This window comes from Apodemus sylvaticus, chromosome 6 (genome assembly GCF_947179515.1).
Source record: "Apodemus sylvaticus chromosome 6, mApoSyl1.1, whole genome shotgun sequence".
NCBI classification, from domain to species: Eukaryota; Metazoa; Chordata; class Mammalia; order Rodentia; family Muridae; genus Apodemus; species Apodemus sylvaticus.
The window spans coordinates 136,190,551-136,211,739 of NC_067477.1; the positions used below are offsets into that span (position 1 = coordinate 136,190,551).

The 21,189-nt window shown below is 45.0% G+C and overlaps 1 long non-coding RNA gene across 1 annotated transcript; it reads right to left on the reverse strand.

Moving 5' to 3' along the window:
• Nucleotides 1–553: 553 nt before the first annotated feature.
• On the reverse strand, nucleotides 554–19,725 carry LOC127686773 (uncharacterized). The gene is made up of 3 exons (XR_007978242.1): nucleotides 19,659–19,725; nucleotides 1,527–1,684; nucleotides 554–936 (listed from the first exon to the last, which is right to left on the reverse strand). It is a non-coding gene; the product is annotated as an uncharacterized LOC127686773 (long non-coding RNA).
• Nucleotides 19,726–21,189: the final 1,464 nt, after the last annotated feature.

A 21,189-nucleotide genomic window follows, 5' to 3' on the forward strand; every position in this document is an offset into this window, starting at 1 on the left:
ATAGCTATTTTTAAAAAAATCTTTTACCGTAGACTGCAATTCCTCATTTCTTTCAGGATTCTCTGCTAGTTCATTTAGCTCTCTCAGTTTTGCTCATTGTCTTGTCCAAACTAAAGTTGACATTCAGGTGGCATTTGAAGTGGCATAGCAGATGTCAGTCAGGACTGATTTTGAGGTCATATTTGGTGTGTATTTAATAAACCTGATCCAGATACATTATGTAGAATCTTTTAATTCCTCCAAGGAGTGTCTATACCATCGTCAGCCTTGACACCCTATCTTCTAGGGACATGCTAATGAATACTTAATGGATTTATCTGTATGTACATTTTGATATGAAGGTGCCTGAGTGTAAGAGTGCATTGCGTACCAATAATTATAAGAATTAATAATACCTTATGATTTGTATATGCTACATTTGTGAGGGGCTTCCATCTGTACACAATTTCTTTTGATCTTCCTAGCTGGGTATTCAATTGGGTAATTAGAGACAAAAACTAGAGGTATAGGGAGGTGAAGTGATTTATTTAACATTATGCATATAATTGGCAAGAGAGCAGGAGCTGTAAGAGTGGAGCCCAGGTTCTTCACGCATGTCTTTCTGTGCATTGTTCTATTCGTGTTGTGTATTATCTTATTCTTAGTTTGCCTGCGACAAAGCAACCAGACAGTTGGACAGGTCACAGCTTAACATTTTTCATCTCTTAAGACCCTTTGGATTTTAGTACAGAAAGTAAGGCAATGAATAAAAACAAGCCACGTTCTCCTTCACGCCGGCTCAGCCCACGGGGGACCAGTATATTCATATTGACCAATGTTTCAGAAACTAGAGATTTATCTTCTTTGAGGCAGAGTCTCACTTGAGTAACACAGAATAAATCTTCCAGAGGCGAGGATCACATTCTTTAACCCTTGCCTAAGGTAGTAAGAATGATTCTGGAAGAAAAACAGGATCTTGTAAGGGTCAGGTCTTTTGGGAGTGGCTATCCCTTAATTCAATAAATATATAATAAACATGAAATAAAAACATGGGTGTGAAAGTAAATACATCTCCCTTTTAGTTATGCACCCCAGGCTACTTGGGTGTTACTGCTCTCCACTCATACAGATCTGAGGTAGCAAATGCTTATTGAAATCCTTGCTATATTTTCTTTATTTTTTTAGTACCTTTCAATTTAGAGGTGTCTTATATGAAATAGACTATTGCAGACTGTTAGGAATAGCTACCTTGGGGGAGATCTGTATGTGCATCATTTTACAAGAATAATATAATACTTTTGTAATGAAATCAAATTTAAATAACTGTCTCTGTTATACACACACACACACACACACACACACACACACACACACACTACCAGGTACCTGAACTTTGTCTCTTAGCACTGAAAGGGCGCTCAGACTGTAATGACAGCAATCAACATTTCGTAAGTTTTATATTGGTGATAGGTTTCACAAGCCCTTACACGTCAGCAGCTGGCTTAGTAGTTCTGAGGTATTCCTCACAGCAATTAGCTAGGACTTACCCAGATGGAAATGCCCCCAGAGCTAGCTCTCTGCAGCACTATACTGTCATTGCCTCTTTCCTTGATCCTTTCCCCATCCGAGTGAGAGGTTTGTGAAGTAAGACTGGACTCACTGCTTCCTGATTCTAGTGTTCAATATGGAGTCAATTGATCAATTCCTAGGACAGAAAAACTAGTGAAAACCTTATAGGCATTCTTTCCTCCATCCCCTCCCCTTCCCTCCCCTTTCCTCCCCTTTCCTCCCCTCCTTGCCTCTTCCCTCCCTTCTCCTCCCCCTCCCCATTTTGGTTTTTCAAAACAGGGTTTCTCTGTGTAGCCCTGGTTGTCCTGGAATTTGCTCTGTAGACCAGGCTGGCCTCAAAATTACAAAGATCTGCCTGCCTCTGCCTCCCCAGTGCTGGGATCAAAGGCGCGTACCGCTGCTGCCACCGCCACCACCACCACCACCACCACCACCACCATCACCACCACCACCATCACCACCACCACCACCACCACCACCACCACCACCACCACCACCACCATCACCACCACCACCACCACCACCACCACCACCACCACCTCCACCACCACCACCACCACCTCCACCTCCACCACCTCCACCACCTCCACCACCTCCACCACCACCACCACCACCACCACCACCACCACCACCACCACCTAGCTCTACACATTTTCAGCATTATTTCTTTCCATGAAGTTTAACAGTTTGCTTCTGCAGGGGTCTAGGGTGTGGCTCGTTGGCCTTTCCTCTGTGATTGGTAAAGCATAGTCAAGAGGGTTTCTCTGTGTAGCCCTGGCTGTCCTGGAACTCACTCTGTAGACGAGGCTGGCCTCGAACTCAGAAATCTGCCTGCCTCTGCCTCCCAAGTGCTGGGATTACAGGCGTGTGCCACCACCGCCCAGCAGATATGTTATTTTTTAAAAGAGAATTATTATATTTCCCCTGCAGGCATCTACAGCTTTAGTTTTCTGTTATTAATTCTGTTAATCTAATTACTGTGCAAGTCAAGAAATATACTTTCCAGTTTGCTAGTAAACTAAATACAGTCGGGCACTGCTTAATGACAGGAATAAGCTCTGAGAAATGTGTTGCTGGGCAATTTCAACATTACGTCAAAATCATTGAATGCATTTACAGAAATTACAATGGCTATGACATCACTAGGTGGTATGATCTTGTGGGACCACCACTACATATGTGCTGTCATTAACCAAGTCTTCATCAGACATTGCGTGACTGTATCTTACTAAGACAAGTTATGAACCGAGGAAGTAGGAACCTGAAGACAAAATTGCCAATGGAAAAGTCTTGTGATTTCCAAAGATTGTGTGTGTGTGTGTGTGTGTGTGTGCACACTCCCATTCATGGTGTATGTGGTGAGAGAGACAGACAGATAGACAGACAGACAGGGCCCTCTGCTGGAGCAGCAGGGAAAGCTGAGCCATCTTTCCTGCCTGTCATTCAGTTTTTAAACTACAGTGTAGTTTTTATAAAGACATAGTCTGTTTGCTGATTCTCATTTCCTAAATAATTAAGGTAAAGTTTAAACATATCTTTTAAGTAGGATCTGATACATGAATAAAAATAAAAAATAATTGGTAACTCATGAAACGAGAGAAAAATACTTGCAAATCATACATTGTGGTGGTTTGAATATACTTGACCCAGGGGGTAGTAGCACTGTTAGGAGGTGTGGCCTTGTTGGAGAAGCGTGCCACTATGGGGGTGGGTTCTGCGACCCTCTTCCTAAATGTCTGGAAGCCAGTCTTCTCCTGTTTGCCTTTGGAAAAAGAAGTAGAACTCTCAGCTCCTTCCCCGTACCATGTCTGCCTGGACGCTGCCATGCTTCCTGCCTGGATGATATGGACTGAACCTCAGAACCTGTAAGCCAGCCCCAATTAAACGTTGCCCTTTATAAGAATTGTCTTGGTCACGGTGTCTCTTTACAGCAATGGAAACCCTAACTAAGACACACATCAACAAAGGACTGCTATTCAGAGCTGATAAAGACCATCTACTACAACACAACGGGGCGGGGGAAGGGGAAGCAACCCAGTTTTAAAAAGAGCAGAAGCCTACGTAGATGTTTCTCTGAAGAGACAAATGGCCGTAAGCACATGTAAAGACCCTCAGTATTGCCAGTCACCACTGAGCACAAGTCCAACACAGTGAGGCGTAACCTTCCATTACAGGAGCTGTCACTAAGATGAAGATAAAGATGGAAAATCACAAGTTGACAAGCCTGTGAAGAAATTAGGAACTTGCTGGTGGGGGTGGTGGTGAGGGTGGGGGTGATGGTGATGGTGCTGGTGGGGGTGGGGGTGGGGTGGGGTGGGGTGGGAGGGTACTGGTGGGGGCGTTGGGGGGGGTAGGAGGGTGCTGCTGCTGCGAAAGATGGCATGGCAACTCTTCAGAATGCTCAATATGGAATTACCCAGCAACTGCATCACCAGATAAGTACCCAAAAGAGTCGCTAGCAGGGCTGGAGAGATGGCTCAGCAGTTAAGAGCACTGACTGCTCTGCCAGAGGTCCTGAGTTCAATTCTCAGCAACCACATGGTGGCTCACAACCATCTGTAATGGGATCCGATGCCCTCTTCTGGATTGTCTGAAGACAGTGACAGTGTACTCATATACATAAAATAAATAAAATCTTTAAAATAAAAAAAAAGAGTCTCGCCAGCAGCCGCCTGAACATCTTGCTTGCCAGTCATCGCAAAAACGTTACTCATTGTCACTTAAAGAGTAAAACGCCTCACATGTGCTTTGACAGATGCACGGATATACCAATGTGGGCGTCTCTGAAACAATTTTCAGCCTAAAAGAAGTGCTGTTCACTTCCTACCCAAGAGTTCTGGCAGGTGAGGCAGGAGAATTGCTTAAATCCAGGAGTTTGAGGCCATCTTGGATAACATAGCAAGACCCTGGCTCAAAAAGTTAAAAATGAAAAACAAAATTTTAATGCAAAATGTTAACAAGGGAGGCCCGTGGAGGTGTTGTGATTTGTGAAATAGAGAAAAAGTCAAATACTGGCAGGTGGTGGTGCACGCTGGTTAGTCCCAGCATTGAGTTCAAGGCGAGCCTGGTCTACAGAGTGAGACAGGGCTACACAGAGAGACAAACAAAAACAAGACAAGACAACAACAGAACAACAGCAAAGGCAAATACCATGTGATTCAACATGTCGGAGGACTTAACATAGTCTAATCATGGATCTAGATGGTAGCACGGAGTTGCAAAGTGTGTAAGGAGGAACGGGGCGGGATGGTTTAGGGAATGAGGAGCTTCAGTCTGGGAAGATGGCTGTTGGGCTGGTTGCGATACAGGGTGGTGGTGTTTCCTACCACTACTCCTAAACATGTGAAAACAGATTTTTACATCGTATTTTGCCACAATAAAAATTGTTATAGTTGCTTAGGATTTTAGAATTTCCAAAGTACTTGTCTCTTGAGTTGTCTTGTTTGTTCCCCACAGTAACTAAGAGGGAGTTAGAGAAGTTATTATTTCTTTATACAGAGGACCAATTGACAGCTCATTAGTTTAAGTGGACTGCCAATAGACACAGCTCTACAAAGGGACATGGGCAAAATTAGAATTAGAACCCAGGATTCTTTTTCTCCTCCCTATCAGAGTCTGCTGTGTAGTCCAGGCAGGTCTCTGGCCTCAGCCTCCTGAGAGTTGAGATTATTAGTATGGGCATGTAGTGTTCCTTTGTCTATACAAACTACCCTTCCCAGAGCGTAAGCAGGCGCTGACAATGGACAGACACAGAATTGACTAGTGGATGCCTGTCCTCTGCTTGGACTGCATGTGTAAAAGCAGGTTTCCAAAGAAAAACCTTGAAAGGGCTTTCTGGACAACACAGCCAAAACAACAGGCATAGAAATCATTAACCAGGATCCCTTTCCTCACGGTAACGCATGGCAGGCAGGCCAAAGAGAATCCGGAGACTCAGGACAGCAGGCGGTAGTATGTCAGCCACCCGACTTCTCATCACCGCTCTGGCCCTTTTAGACAAGTTTTAGGGACACCGTCTAGCTCAGTTGGCATTTTGCTCTTGTCAAATACTCTTCAGAACTCATTTGTAGACTGTAAGATGATTCTTGACAATGTTTACATTGTTGGGTTTTATGGTTGCCACATAATGTAATTTGATCAATGTAATTTGATAGCTTCTTTGAAAAATGGTTACAATTTAAAAACATGCAGTGAAGGGAAGGATAACAAAGTGGACTTTTTAAAATCAGAGAGCAGTGTTTGCATCATCATTTCCCTTTCATAAACTCTTCCCAGTAAATTAATTACCGCTAGGTATGAGCCAGGGTCGTAAAGAGCGAGCGGCAGAGGATGCGGAGCCGGCTGTTCCCTGAGCACACACTGTCTTGTTTTCTGAGCATCCGGCAGTCCCAGAGCACGTCCACAAACTTCTGAATGGACTGTGGACTGAAGAAGGGAAGTGTCTGCTGTGGAATATTAATGATTCCAGTGTTTGCAAGTCAGTGTTATGCAGGCTGAGAGCTGAAAGTTTGTGGCAATAAATTTTTTTTTTATTATTTTACAAATTTAAAATGTAATAGTTACACAAAGACAAAAGAGGACTTTAAATTTTTCTTGGACTTTAAGAGAACTTTAAGGCAGAGGTAGTCAAATCTAAATGAATTTGGGGATAGCCTGGTTTAATTATGGAATTCCAGAACAGCTAATGCTATGTGGTGAGACTCTGTCTAAAACAAAACAAAACAAAAACAAAAACAAAACAATAGACAGACAGACAGACAAAACCAAACCATATGACCCTGTCTTGAAAAGACTTTAAAGGGCTGGAGAGACTGCTCAGCAGTTAAGAGCACTGACTGTTCCTCCAGAGGTCCTGGGAGGATGCCATGCCCTAACTTCTCTCCAGAAGCCTAACCTAGTGGAAATTCTGCCGTCTCCTAGGGGCCGATAAGCCTTTTACTGCACAGAGAGGATATGCGCTGCTTGATGTAACCTGTTTCTCTGACTAAACTGGGCTGGTTTCATTCTGTTTCTTCAAGCAGGTGTTGGGCTATGAAAAATACTCATTTACTATTTATAAGGGAATAATTGGCTCAGCAATAAAATTTATTTTTTATCCAGCAATGTTTAAAAAGTGTTGTTTTTTATGTTTTGTTTTGCGACAGGGGAGGAGTCTCACTGACTAGCCCTGGCTGATTTAGAACTTGCTGTGGAAACGAGGCTAGCCCAGATCTTGCCTACCCAGGCTAGCCCAGATCTCCCCTTTGCCTTCTGAGGGCAGAGCTTAAATGAAGCGCTCAACAACAGCAAAATGGTGCGGGTTCTTTTGTTTTTTTGTTTTTCCAAGAAGATATTTCTCAGACGGTGAATAATATCCGAGTTTGAATTTCATCAGAAACATAGGAAAAGAATAATTTAGGCCCACTCCACTTGAGACCATGAAACTATTGGAGTTGGCACATTCTGTGTGCCACAGAACAGATTAGCATCTGTCCCAGGATCAAGGCTTATCAGGCTTTCTGATTGTTTATCCCATAAATTAAGATTTGATATGTGAAGGAAATCTCAACTTTTTTTCGGGGGGGGGGGGGGGGGGAGGGGGGTGTTTTTCGAGACAGGGTTTCTCTGTGTAGCCCTGGCTGTCCTGGAACTCACTCTGTAGACCAGGCTGGCCCCGAACTCAGGAATCCACCTGCCTCTGCCTCCCAAGTGCTGGGATTAAAGGTGTGCATCACCACCGCCTGGTGAAATCTCAACTTTTATTTGTTAGTTTCAAATCAAGACCTCTAAGACCAGTTAATTGGGGAGGTTGTTTTCAGTCTTTTAAGGACAGATCTTTAATCACTGTTAGAATGATAAATGCCCAGATTGTTTCCCTGTTTCTAAATAACTTTTCACACCAACACCACTAAATTGCCACAAGTCAACTAAGCAAAAATCATTCAGTTGTTCCAGAAAGACCCAACAATCCTCCACTACAGACTTGTGGCTGCAGGCAAGGCCCATAGTGGTTGCTTGGATGAAGTGGAGGGGCGTGGTAGTTATTCGAATTTGCAGGAAAGATTACACCAGTGGAGTATCCAGCAAGGACAGCCTGTTTTCTGGCTCTTTGGTATTCTAGGCGGGGATCACTGGTAAAATGACGTGGTAGGGCTGACAAGATGGCTCAGTAGATAAAGGTGCTTGCTGCTAAGCCTGCCAACCTGAGTTTGATCACTGGGGCCAACTTGGTGGAAGGAAAGAACAGACTTCCCACGTGCATCCTGTGGCTCTCACGTGTGCACACGCAGGTACATACACGACGAATAAGGTTGGCATTAAAAATTGTATGTGATCATTTCAAAGTGGTGGCTTGTCATTTTCTTATTTGCATGTCACTCAGGCCATGTAAGGTAGCAAAGGCACTCTCTACAGTTGGGACATGGAGGTCACAAAATGGAAAGAAAAGAGGTGACTAACCTCAGCGACAGCTTGGGCGCGGTCCTGGGGCGGAGCACTCTTCCTCTCAACTGTCTTCTGTTTGCTGCCTGGGTCTTTGGGTTTTTTTGGTGGGGGGAACATGTAGGGAGAGGGTTCAGCTTTTGGTTTTGTTTATGTGCAGGGATAACGTTTGGATGGAAGTGACAGTCTCTGCCTCATGCAGCACTGAAGGTGTTTCACAGTAGAGGGCAGAGGAAAGGATTGGGCACTGTGGGTGGCACTGGGACAGTGAGGGCTGGAGGGCCTGAAGCGCAAGGACACTCTGGTCACGTGAGGTCAAGACCAGCCTAGGCCACATAGTCTTTGCTCTCTAAATTATAAATAAAAACATTAAACAATAACACCCGTGAAGGACACCAGGCTATGGCGCTGCATGCGCTCCAAGCCAGTGCCTTGAGTTTCATCCCCAGGACCCAAACGGAAAGAGAGAATTAACTCCCAAAGTTTAAGACTTTTGTTGTTTTTCTGTAGCCTTGGCTGTCCTGGAATTTGCTCTATAGACTAGGCTGGACTTGAACTCACAGAGATCCTCTTATATCTCTGCCTCCCAAATTCTGGGATGAAGGGCATCATTACTGCCTGTCTCCCCCATAAATCCTCTCTCTCTTCCACATTCTCTCTCTTCCACACTCTCTCTCTTTTCCACACTCTCTCTCTTTTCCACACTCTCTCTCTTTTCCACACTCTCTCTCTTTTCCATGCTCTCTCCCTTTTCCACGCTCTCTCTCTTTTCCACGCTCTCTCTCTTTTCCACGCTCTCTCTCTTTTCCACGCTCTCTCTCTTCCACACTCTCTCTCTTTTCCACGCTCTCTCTCTTTTCCACGCTCTCTCTCTCTCTTCCACGCTCTCTCTCTCTTCCACTCTCTCTCTCTCTTCCATGCTCTCTGTCTCCCGTGCTCTCCCTCTCACTCCTCGCTCCCAGCTCACATTCTTTTGTTTGCTTTGAGACAGGATCCTGTGATGTAGCCAGGCCAGGCTACCCTGTAATTTAGAGTCATGTTGCTCCTGTATTCAGAGCACTGGTATCCAGGTGTGGCCACCATGTTTGACTACATTTTTCCCTTTTGTGTTTTTAAGAAAGGGTCTCAACTTGCTATGTCACTGTGACCTTGAAGGATGAAGTGAACCTGTGATCCCACTGTCCCCACCTCCCAGGTGTTAAGATTACAGCTATGCTCTGCTACACCTGGCTTCAAAATTCTTAGTATCCATTCAAAATTCTTACTTTTGAAGTAAAAAGCTGAATATAGGCTCTCTTCATTCCTGTCCTAACACTCCTAATTATCTAAAGGGAAGGAACGTTTCATACAGAATAGGGGTGGGATCATAGACACAAAGAGTGTGCAGAAGAAAAAGCACCGCAGTGATATAGTTAAAAAGGACTTTCTGCTTTATATATGCATGAAAAACACTCACAAAAATGTTAATAATGGTTCTCTTTTCAAATTATTTTATTAATAACCTCCTGTATTTTCTGAATCCAAACCGATTACATATGTGCTCTTTTCATATAAAGAAAGCGAATACAATATTCTTTGTTTGATGATGTAAAGTAGTAGAGCAGGGAGTTATATAGAAGAGGTACAAAAAAGTATGTTAAAAATATCTGTACCTCCATTAATTGCTGAATCAGTAATTCAGATGTGATTGTAATGAAAACCACCAAACAGCATTTAATTTTTTTCCTTTTTGAGTTATAATCCTTCTCTGATACAATTTACCCCCTCCCCTTTTTTATTATATATAAAGTACACTGTAGCTGTCCTCAGACACACCAGAAGAGGGCATCAGATCTCATTACAGATGGTTGCGAGCCACCACGAGGTTGCTGGGATTTGAACTCAGGACCTCTGGAAGAGCAGTCAGTGCTCTTAACTGCTGAGCCATCTCTCTAGCCTGAGTCGTGTTTTTCTTGATCTCTTTTCCTGAACAGTCTTTCTCCAGGTGCTACAACAGTGCTGATCCTGTCCCTTGACTTCTGCTGTGCGAGCCCACGGTCTAGAAACAGACTATTTTTGACCTCAGCATTGCAGTCTCTGCCTTATGTTAGGTTCAACTGCACAGAACACTAATTGCAATGGCTGTCAAAAGTCACATTTGACTTTCGGACAGATTATTGTGGTAGGAAAGGAAGGAGAAAAGCAGTTAGGCTAAGGATTTAGTTGTCTTGGAACCTGAGGTTGATATTATGAAACAGGTAGGGAACCTAGCACAAGTGTCTTCTGAGGACTGGGATCCTATACTTTCTTAGGTGAACACTGATAACGTTGGACAAGTTAAATGTAACTATCTTAATTTTTTTTAAACTACACGTTACTCTGTGTGTGTCCATCTGTCCAGCTGGCATGTGCCAGGGCCTGCATATCAAGGTTGGAGGACAGTTTGGGGGAATTGGTTCTTTTGGTTCTTTCTTTGCATCCTGTAGGTTCTAGGGGTGAAAAGGTGTTTCATTTTTTTGTTTTCTATCATAGATAACTAGGTAGGCAGGGGCCAATATTCCACAAATCTTCTACCTAGTAAAACTTTTATGGAAATCTCTTTATCTCTCACACCAGATACACTTTTTGTTTATTACAACCCCCACCCCCACCCCCAAACAACCCCCCCCCCACCTTTCCTGCTATCACCTTTCTTGCTATCGCCTTTCCTGCTATCACCTTTCCTGCTATCGCCTTTCCGGGAACTTCACCCTGGAGCAATGGACTCCTCCCTTTCATTCCCTTTGATCAACTCTTTGTAAACAGGCCTATCCCAAAAGATTTGTAAAGTCTCCGCATCCAGGGGTGAGAAGACCCATTCACAGCCCTGAATTCCTCAGGGACTGGGTTGGGTTTTGGTGCATCCTTTGTGTAAAGGAAGTTGCTTTGCTTGGTTCTTTCTCTTCGTTCTTGTATTGAATTGTAGGACACCAAGATTATTCTTTTCCAGCAAGAAGGTCAAACCCAAGTTCTTGGCCTTAGCAGCAAGCATTGTCTATCTGCTAAACCATCTTCCTGGTTTATGGATATCCTTTTAAGTCTTTCTTATTTCATCATATTTATTAGTACTCATAGATATTGGTTATGCCTTCAAGTCAGAAATAAGACTAGGATCCTCAATTTTGAAGTTGTTTGTAAGCCTACGTTATAAATGGCCATAAGATCACCTATGTATCAGTATTCTATAGTCTTTTGTGAGTCATTGATGGGGTTATTTGAATTTCTGATCAGAGTTTTGACCCACAATGTCTTAGTTTGATTTGCTATAACAAGTTATGACAGACTAAATGACATTTTTCAAGTTCTGGAGACTGGAAGTCCAAATAAAGGTAGCAACAAATTAAGTATTGGGTGAGGACCTCTCAGTGTGCTGACTGCTACCATCCTACAATACTAAGATTTGGGGGGTGGGAGTGGAGAGAAACTATTTCCATAATTAGTGCCCAAGCCTAAAGAACTAACCCAACCATAAATGGTCCCCGACACCCTCCTCCAAATACCACTACACTGGGAGTTAGGATTTCCAACATAAGAATTTTGAGGGACTTTTTGTGCCCAGAATACAGTCCTCAGATTGAGAACCCTGTTTATAACATACAAAAGTTTCAGACCTAAATTCTCTTGTTCTGAGGGACTGTGTCTGAGAACACAGTCTCCGTCATCCAGATGAACTGAAGAGGAAGAGACACAAGGGTAATCAGAAGGGTGAGGCTACGACATTGCCCACAGAAGTCCTGCTGTAAGATTGGTGGGGAATTTCTTCCCTCCTGTCAGATCTCCCCTGAGAGCTTAGGGGGCTGAGAAAGCTTTAGTCCCTTCACATAGACTGGGGAAGAGCCCGGAAGAGCAGGGTATGCCTCCAGCCAGATTCACTAACAAACCGAGAGTAGATTCAAGGTCAGGAAGAAGGAAGTCACACTCCCAGGAGCCACCAGGAAGTCAACTACTTGAGCATCAGATCTTTCTCTAGGGACAGTTCAAGGATTGTTTTGTTTTGTTTTGTTTTGTTTTGTTTTTGTTTGTTTGCTTTTTTAATTCTCTTTCCACTCCAGACTTTAATTCTTTTTCCAATCCAGAGAAGCTCCAGCCTGGTAATCTGGTAATCTTTAAAGGACTGTGTAATTTAAGCTTTTGTTTGTACTGTTTCAGAGAAACTGGAATTTTATCAAACAAACAAACAACCAGAAAGGTAAGCTCTGTTTTCTTTTCTTTCTTTTCTTTCTTTCTTTCTTTCTTTCTTTCTTTCTTTCTTTCTTTCTTTCTTTCTTTCTTTCTTTCTTTCTTTCTTTCTTCCTTCCTTCCTTCCTTCCTTCCTTCCTTCCTTCCTTCCTTCCTTCCTTCCTTCCTTCCTTCCTTCCTTCCTTCCTTTCTTTTTTTTTTAGATTTGGTTTTTTATTTTTCCCGAAATAGGGTTTCTCTGTATAGCCCTGGCTGTCCTGGAACTCACTCTGTAGACCAGGATGGCCTCGAACTGAGAAATCCGCCTGCCTCTGCCTCCCCGAGTGCTGGGATTACAGGTGTGTGCCACCACCGCCCGGCTAAGCTCTGTTTTCTTGGGGTTTGTTTCTCCTCTCCTCTGGGAGCTGCCAGAGTCAGTCAAGTCAGAAGATCCCCTCCTCTTCTTCTTTTTACCACAGAGATGAATACAGGATTTGTGTCATTTGCAGGCGGCTCCAGGCTGGGGCCCAGATGTTAGCGCCCTCATCCTGAGTGACGCGTTTAGATGGTACCAGAGAGCAAGGCTTAGCAGCATAGGAAGCTAATGGGCTTTTATGTCAAAAGGGGCCATTTTTAATATGTCAGTCATTATTTTTAGTATGAATAAATATAGTATCATACATCAATGTAAAATTTTCTCTTATTTTACTTTTAGAAGGATTGCCAGGAAAAGCTGTAATCTATATTTTGTTACTCTGATGATGTATTTTCTTCAATGCTTGAAACAGCCTGTGCGTGCCAGGCAAGCTGTCTGCCATGCACACTCATCTTCGTTCTCTGATGTTCGTTCTTTAGTGTTCCTGTGGCCTAATTTATCTATCAGTAGTATATGACAGTTTGCTGCTCAGTTTTTCAAAGCAGGGCCTTCCTATGTAAAGAGGCCTGCTTTGACCTCTGGATTCATTCCCCTGCCTCCACCTCAAGAATGCTAGGATTATGGTATGTGTCACCAGCACTGCACTGCTTTTTACTAGTTTATTGAAAAACAATTATTACTAAATTATTTTGTATTTTGCTTTGGTGACATCCTCATCTCCTATTTCTCTCTCTCTCTCTTTTTTAAAGATTTTCTTCCTCAAAATTTTTTTTGTATATTTTGCTTATGTTTTCTCCAATTCTTCCCAGATCTTCCCCATGTCCCTATCCAATTAACTTTGTTCTTTTTCTCTGTCTTTAAAAGAAAGAAACAAAGGCTGGAGAGATGGCTTAGCAGTTAAGAGTACTGACTACTCTTCCAGCGGTCCTGAGTTCAATTCCCAGAATCCACAAGGTGACTCACAACCATCTGTAATGGGAGCAGATGTATGTGTGTTGTATGTGTGTATGGGTAGTGTGTGTGACTGTGTGTAGTGTGTATGTATGGTGTATGTGTGTATGTGTATGTGCTGTGTATGTGTGAGTGCTTGTGAATGTGAGCATGTGGGGTATGTGTCTGAGTGTGTATAGTATGTGAACCTGTGAATATGAGTGTGTTTAAGTGTAGGTGTGTGTGGTATGTATCTGGGTGTGTATAGTGTCTGAGTGTGTGTGTATAAGTGTCTGTAGTGTGTATATAGTATGTGTGTGTGTGTGTCTGTGTGTAGTGTGTGTGAGTATGTGTATGTGTGTGTGGTGTTTGTGTCTACATGTCTATATGTGTGTGTGTGTGATGTGTATGTATGTGTTGCCCTTGTGTTTCCCATGCACTGTTGTTTTCCCTAAGGCAATGTCTAGCTATGTAGACCAAGCTGGCCTCACCATGCCTCCTGAGCTGGAGTTAAGAACAGGAGGACTATACCATTTGCAGACTGTCCTGTTCCCTTCTTCCTTATTTATTTATTTACTGACAGGGTCTCGCTGTGTAGCTCTGGCTAGCCTGTAACTCTCTGTGTAGAGTGGGTTGGCTTCGATCTCAGAGATTCTTCTGCCTCTGCTTCCCAAGTGTTGGGTTTTTTGTTTATTTGTTTTGTTTTGTTTTGCCGTTCCTTTGGAGGACTGGGGACACACAGCTCAGTGACAGACACCATCCTAGCCAGTGCAGGGCCCTGGATTCCATACAGAGTGTCATGAAAAGCACAGAACAGGACAAAAGCAAGACAGACAACACCTGTCTGTAGGTGTGCTTGTGAATAGCTGGGCGGCCATTTCTAATCTCTCTGTTGAGCATCTCCTTGGACAGCCTCTATCTAACGAGCTGTCCCCACCTCTATCGCACTGCCTGATCCCCACCCTCCTCCCTTAGCTCCCTCCTAATCCCTGGTGGAAGGAGTCACTGTCTGTTTCTCTCCGTTCCAATCTTAAACCCTGGATAAACTCTGTCTTCAAACTCTCTCCAGGACCTGTCCGTCTGTCACCACCGCCACTGATGCTCACAAGGCCAGAGCCGCCATTGTTTGGAGCTGCCATCGTCTCCTGCGTCAACTGCAGGAACAGCCAGTTGATCTCGCCCAGCCCCTTGCCCTGGTTCAGTCTCACAGTACTTAAAACAGACCACTCCACAACGGCTTGGTATCCTCTGCTGCTTTCACTCACCCAGAACAAATCTCAAAGTCCTCACAGCGGCCCAGAGGACCACACCATCGGCCGTATACATACATCGTATACATACATCGGCCTGTATACATACATCGGCCTGTATACATACATCGGCCGTATACATACATCGGCCTGTATACATACATCGTATACATACATCGGCCTGTATACATACATCGGCCTGTATACATACATCGGCCCGTATACATACATCGGCCCGTATACATACATCGGCCCGTATACATACATCGGCCTGTATACATACATCGGCCTGTATACATACATCGGCCCGTATACATACATCGGGCCGTATACATACATCGGCCTGTATACATACATCGGCCGTATACATACATCGGCCTGTATACATACATCGGCCGTATACATACATCGGCCTGTATACATATATCGCCTGTATATATACATCGGCCTGTATACATACATCGGCCTGTATACATACATCGGCCTGTATACATACATCAGCCTGTATACATACATCGGCCTGTATACATACATCAGCCTGTATACATACATCAGCCTGTATATATATATCGGCCGTATACATACATTGGCCATATACATACATCGGCCTGTATACATACATCGGCTCATCTCTTCTCTTTCGCCCGCTAGGACGCTGCGGTTACTCTGTCTCCGGCCTTCCACTGCAGCTCTGGAGGCCTTTTCTGGTTAACTTGACCATACCTTAGTCAGTGCTGAGCTGGGGCTCCAATCCACCTCCGATTCTAATCTACTGCTTTTATTATTGAACTCTGTGACCTTTATACATTAAGTGGCATTCATTCATTCAAAAAGTGCTGTGCTGCTGGACAGCCGCCTCAGTGGGTCCCAGTGCTTGTTGTTCTTCCAGAGAGGCGAGGCTCAGTGGTCAGCAACCAGGTCGGGCAGCTCACAACCTCCTGTAACTCCACCTCCCGGGGACCGAGTCCTTCTGGCCTCCTTGGGCTCCTGCTTAAAATAAGTGTCATGCTAAGGATGCAGCAGCTAACAGTCCAGAGGCCTTGGTTTTGTGGAGTGCATACTCTAATTAGGGACTGTCCTGGCTGGTGTTGTGTGTCAACTTGACACAGGCTGGAGTTACCACAGAGAAAGGAGCTTCAGTTGGGGAAGCACCTCCATGAGATCCAGCTGTGGGGCATTTTCTCAATTAGTGATCAGGGGGAGGGCCCCTTGTGGGTGGTACCACCTCTGGGCTGGTGCTCTTGGGTTCTATAAGAGAGCAGGCTGAGCAAGCCAGGGGAAGCAAGCCAGTAAGAAACATCCCTCCATGGCCTCTGCATCAGCTCCTGCTTCCTTTAGCAACGTGGAAGTGTAAGCTCAATAAACCCTTTCCTCCCCAACTTGCTTCTTGGTCCGGTGTTTGTGCAGGAATAGAAACCCTGACTAAGATAGGGACAAAAACAACAAAATAAACTCAAAGCATCGTATATCCAATAATGGTATATTGTGCTGTTGGAGAAAAAATAAAGCAAGACAAAAGAAAGGAAGTGCAAAGCAAAATTGTTAATTAAATGGTGGCTGAGAAGGCTTTGAGCAGAGACCTGAATGGGGGTGTGGAGGGGAGGTGTGAGAGTGAACTGTAGGGACAGAGGGGAAGTGTCAAGTCAGAGGAGCCAAAGGGATTTACATCTATGAAAGACTTCTCTCTGACTCTTCTCTCTGTGTCTGTGTCTGTCTGTCTGTCTGTCTGTCTGTCTATCTCTCTCTCCCTTTGTGTCTCTCTCTCTCTCCTTTCTCTCCTGAAACAGTTTCTTATATGATGTAGCCTTAAACTTGTCATGCCCCTGTCTCAGCCTCAAGCATACTAGCCAGAGGTATGTGCCACCTCTTTCTGGCTCTGTGTACATTGTCTTCCCTGTGAGCACCAGCATACTGAGGGTTCTGTGCGACCGTGGCTCCCTCCTTGTGATTTTGGAGATGGTATGACCAGGCTGCCCGTGCTCAGTGGGAGTGTCACCAAGTGTCTAGACGGCGGCTCTAGAGTTAGAAGCACACACAGAGCCCCAGCCCTGCCGCGTGTCTCATGTGTGTCATCCAGGAGGACTTGCTCCTTTATGAAGCCTTACTTTAAAAGGTGTGTGTGTGGTGGTGGCAGTGGGGGTGCGTGCACAGCCGAGCTGGTGTCTGTGGAGCCTGGAGGACGCAGACCCGCTGGAGCTGGAGCCGCAGGCACTCACGGGCGCCAGGCACCGTACCCGGTGCTGAGCGCAAGCTGCATTCTCTTCACTCTCTTCATTGCGGGCTTTCTCTCCAGCCCAGGGTCCCATCCACCCAGGTACACCCCTGTCTACATCTGCGTTCTGTTTGCTTGTTCGTTTCACTTGTTAACTATGTTCAACATCATCCTTACATATGAGTAATTACCTCATGGGAACCACTGTGAGTACTCTTTGCATGTTATAGTTATTATTATTAGACTTATCATTATTAGTATAAAGAAGGGATTGGCAAATGATATGTTGTGTTTGAAGCCCAGGCACATCCTCCCTCTCCAAAACCTTTGTAGATAAGTCTTTTTTTTTCTTTTTGTTTTTCTTTTCTCCTCCCTCCCCCCTCCCCTCCCTCCCCTTCCCTCTTCCTCCCCCTCCCCCTTCTTCTCCCTCCCCCTCCTTCTCCTTCCCTCTCCCTCTCCTTCCCCCTCCCCCTCTCTTTCCCTCTCCTTCCCCCTCCCCCTTCTTCTCCCTCCCCCTCCCTCTCCTTCCCCCTCCCCCTCTCTTTCCCTCTCCTTCCCCCTCCCTCTCCTTCCCCCTCCCCCTCCCCTTCTCTCTCCCTCCCCCTCCCTCTCCCTCTCCCTCTCTTTCCCTCTCCTTCCCTTTCCCTCTCCTTCCCCCTTCCCCTCCCCTCCCTCTCCCTCCCCCTCCCTCTCCCTCTCCTTCCCTCTCCCTCTCCTTCCCCCTCCCCCTCTCTTTCCCTCTCCTTTCCTCTCCCTCTCCTTCCCCCTCCCCAACCCCTCCCTCCCCCTCCCTCTCCCTCTACTTCCCTCTCCCTCTCTTTCCCCCTCCCCCTCTCTTTCCCTCCCCTCCCTCTTCCTCTCCCTCCCCTTCTCCCTCCCTCTTCCTCCCCCTCTCTATCTCCTTCCCTCTCCCTCTCCTTTCCCCTCCCCCTCCCCCTCTCTCTCTCCTTCCCTCTCCCTCTCCCTCTCCTTTCCCCTCCCTCTCCCCCTCTCCTTTCCCCTCCCCCTCCCTCTCCCTCCTCTCCTCCTCTCCCTCCCTCTCCCTCTCCCCTGCCTGAGGGCCAGGATACAAAGCTCTCAGCTACTGCTCCAGTGACATGCTTATCTGTCCCCCCTCCCCCCTCCCCCTCCCCTGCCATGATGCTCATGCAGCACTCTCTGAAACCATAAGAAAACCTGCAATTAAGCTCTTCCTAAGAGTTTCCTTGCCATGGTGTCTCTTCATGTCAATGGAACAGCAACTAAAATACAACTGAAATGATTTAACATAACTTTAAAAACTTAAAAATTCACCTGTTTTATGTGTATGAGGGCTTTGCCTGCAGGTGTGTATGTGTGTACCTGGTGTCCAGAGGTGATACACAGCACAGGCACCGGAGCCTCTGGACTTGTGGTTACACGTGGTTATAAGCCACCCTTGGGTGCTGGGAACTGAACCTGGTCCTCTGCAAGAGCAGCATGCAGTGTTAACTGCTGAGCTGTCTCTTCAGCCTCTGATCTAACATGCTTTGAAGGAAAGGAGAAAAAAATATGTTTCCATCTAAATTGGCTTATTTTAGCTTAAAAAACAAAAAAAACCTAGGAATTTAGAGCGCCATATGGGAGAGCCAAAGGAGACACTCATCTCTCCGCCTTCCCAGTGTTCGTTCTCTTGGCTGTCCACCAAAGAGAGGAGCGGACGGGACATCGACCAGCGGAAAGCCCGGGTTCAAGTGCCCCATAGCTGTGATCAGTCCTTTGCATTATTTGTTTTGGAAAGACTAAAATCTGAAACGTTTCATATTAGAGAAAGTTGCTGTGACTTCCTTCTGTCCCCCTCCTCTTCTTTTCCTGGGGAGATGAGGAGATTTTATTTTAGTTAATGTTTTTGTTTTTAAAACTATGGATGGAGGGATAGAAAATGCTTTGCTGGCTCGCAGCATACTTTCCCATAAAACTGTCTTTGGCCATGAACTAAGCACAACATACATTGTGCCAAGAGGGGTTTATGCCTTTCCTTTATGTCTCCTGCAAAGGAAAAAAAAAATCCCAAGCCCAGGATCAAAATCAAGGCAGAATGAAAACCTCCTTTCCCACCCCACCAGGGCTTCTAGCCTACCTCTCTCTAGGGTCACTTAAGGAGCTGGTTTTGTTAAAAACAATGAGCTGGGCAGTGGTGGTGCAGGCCTGTAATCCCAGAACCCTGGGAGGCAGAAGCAGGCAGATCTCTGTGAGTTCAAAGCCAGCCTGGTCTATAGAGGAAATGCCAGGACAGCCAGGACTACACAAAAAATGAATGGGAATATTCTGTCTCAACAAAACAAAACAGAAAACAAACAAAAAGCCAAAAACAAACAAAACACCAAACAACAACAACCTTAAATAGCCAAGTTATGGGTCTTCCCATTGTACTTCAGAACAGTGAGCAGACCCGTGAGATGAGACCACTACCATGTTGGGCAGGCACAGTAAAACCTCACCATTTACCAAGTAGGTCCAAGCGGCTCAACACTGCTGTCTGGCAGGTACCTGACTACTCTGCTAACTTGTACAGCAGGCAGGTCCACTGCCTGGCAGTTTCAGCTCTAGTCATTGAAACCAGAGACCCCCTGCATGCTTGGAAAACCAGACACAAGAAGCCACTGCATTGGCTGGGACTGTCCTCTGTCCAGAAATGGATTGCATTACTTTTTCTGGAGAGATGTAAAGAAACATTTGTTCAGCCCAGATACAACAGTGACAGGCATAAACAAGCTATTCCACTCACCCAGGCTGGCGAACCCATGAACTTCCTGGGGTCACATGCGGGAGCATGAGTTACTCGTGGGCGCGTGAATGACTCAGTAGGAAGTTCCACCCCAGCAGGTGTGGTGACACAGAAAGCTTCGTCACCGAGCTTCACCGAAATGGGCTTTCCAGGATGTATTCTGCCCCTCCCCCACACAGAGTTCAGGCACGGTGGGAGTTGGGGGTGGGACTTGAGGTGAGGGTCTGCTGACCCTCTCAGCCTTGCTTCCACCAGGGGACTTCCTCAGCTCTGTTCTCATTACATAGCTGTCACTATGTTCTTTCTGCTTGTTTCTTTGCCATGACTGTGGTCTGAGGTCCCCTGTAGGTCACTGCAGCCATTTCTGCTCCATGTTGGCCCCTGGTCACATCGAGCCTAAGTAAATAGCTACAGGTGGGAACAATCTTTTCTACCAGAGATAAAAGAGCTGTGCTGGTGACTTAAAGAAGACAGAAGACCGCTAACACTTTGGCAGAAGTTGCAATTTAAAATCCAGACTTGTTCTCTCTACCTTTAGGCTCCTATTTCAATTTCTTTACTCTAGAAAGTGAAGGGTGTGGATATATTATAGGAAATAACATTTACATTCATGTGGTTACATATCATCTACATTGTGAATATTCCCATTACATTTAAACTTCATGGAGATTAGGAAAAATTTTCCTAAGTATAAAAATAATGGGAGTAAGGTTACTAAGCTAAAAAATGAATATACTTCATCTCATAAGAATGTAAGAGTTTCTCTCTACAGCAAGAGAAACTATAAATAAATCCAAGTCAGATGACACATGGGAAAGTACTTATAACATGAATAAAAGGTGAAGGTTAAAATAGTTGCCAATGGGTACACAGCAATCAGGAAAAAAGAAATGAATGCTACTATCTCACTGTGCACGTGCACAAGTCCTGTGTGACGCTGTGCCTCTGTAATTCTGTAAACAATGCCTTGCCATTGCACTGTGTTGGGCTGATAATTATTTGTTTAATATGCAAGGTATCTGGGCCCCTCTCTACCTGACTGGATCACATATGTCTAATTGTAAAAGAGTAAATGACAAACTACTAGAGAAAAAGATCATAGAAGAGCATCCACACACTCTTGGAGTGGGCAGAGATGACGTAAGCAGCTATTATAAAAAGCACCAGCCATTTGTGACTGCATTAAAGTTCCTGAAACTTCTGTTAATGCAGCGGTACTATTATGAGAGTGAAAAGAGGAACTTGCAGACGGGACAAAGATATTTCCATACTGTTCAACTTAGTGGGTATGAAAATAAGCAGACCAGAACAGATGGGGAAATTCATATCAAAACCACAAAGAGAGCACTAAATAAAGGTTCCGTGTAAGCACAGAAAAATGCACGTTCACCAGAACAGCTAAAATCTTAAAGTCTGACAGCGCCAAGTGTTGACAAGGACACAGAGCAACTGCAACTTCCATGCCTTGCTGATGCGGAAACTGTTAAAATCTCTTTGGGCAGTTGACAATGTCTATTAAAGCTAAACATGT